The 865-nt window shown below is 37.5% G+C and overlaps 2 long non-coding RNA genes across 2 annotated transcripts in view; one reads left to right on the forward strand and one right to left on the reverse strand.

Moving 5' to 3' along the window:
- Positions 1–865, reverse strand: part of LOC116686500 (uncharacterized) — a 12,698-nt gene that overhangs the window by 7,011 nt on the left and 4,822 nt on the right. The window lies entirely within an intron of this gene.
- LOC116686501 (uncharacterized) overlaps positions 1–865 on the forward strand; it is an 8,818-nt gene that overhangs the window by 704 nt on the left and 7,249 nt on the right. The gene's annotated exons all lie outside the window — the stretch shown is intronic.

Genomic DNA, 865 nt, shown 5'->3' on the forward strand with positions numbered 1-865 from the left:
TTCTCCACATTAAGGGACAGATTATTTTTGCGGCACCACTTAATCAAGTTACACACCTTTATCCCTATGGGCAGTTTCATTATTAATGAGCAGCATCAGCTGGGAGAGCACTGGATATCTACTAAAAAACTCTAATTTCATCAATTTTATTTCTATAGCGCCAAATCACAACAGTTATCACATTGAGCAGGTCCAGACTCTGCACTGTTATTTACAGAAACTCAACAATCCCCATTGAACCCAAACATTCATGGTATTGACCCTCATGTCATCCTCGGGTCCAATTTGACCCCTTTTCAGTTTTTTAATCCAAAAAATGGGCCTTCACAATAAGAGCTGAACATGTCAATATTAAAAATATCAAATAACTTTGGAAAAAACATCAACATTCTCACATTTGTGGGTAAGGGACTGGCTCCTCAAAAGACACCAGTGGTTCACACTTTATCCAGGAAGCTCAATCCATTTTTTTTCACATATCACATGACCTCTGACCCTGTGATGACAACAGATAAGGGTCATGGGTCACCGCCATCAAATACACCTGAGGAAGACCAGATTGTGGGCTCAAACGTTATTAACCCTTGTGTTGTCTTCCCGTCGACAGTGCAGCTTTTTGTATTTCTGGGTCAAAATTTTAAGTTTTTATTCAACATTTGGTTGTATTTTTCAAAACTTTTTGTTGCTTTTCCCCTGATGTATTTGTCAATTTCTTTTTCCGAGCCTCATGACACTTTTTATTTTTTTTTCTCATGTTTTTGAAGCTTATTTTTGGACTTTTGAATCCCTTCTTCTAACCCTTGTGTTGTCTTCCCATTAACCATGAACTTGTCCTTCCCGGTCAAAATTGAAAATGATTATTATT

Source organism: Etheostoma spectabile, unplaced genomic scaffold, assembly GCF_008692095.1.
Source record: "Etheostoma spectabile isolate EspeVRDwgs_2016 unplaced genomic scaffold, UIUC_Espe_1.0 scaffold379, whole genome shotgun sequence".
NCBI classification, from domain to species: Eukaryota; Metazoa; Chordata; class Actinopteri; order Perciformes; family Percidae; genus Etheostoma; species Etheostoma spectabile.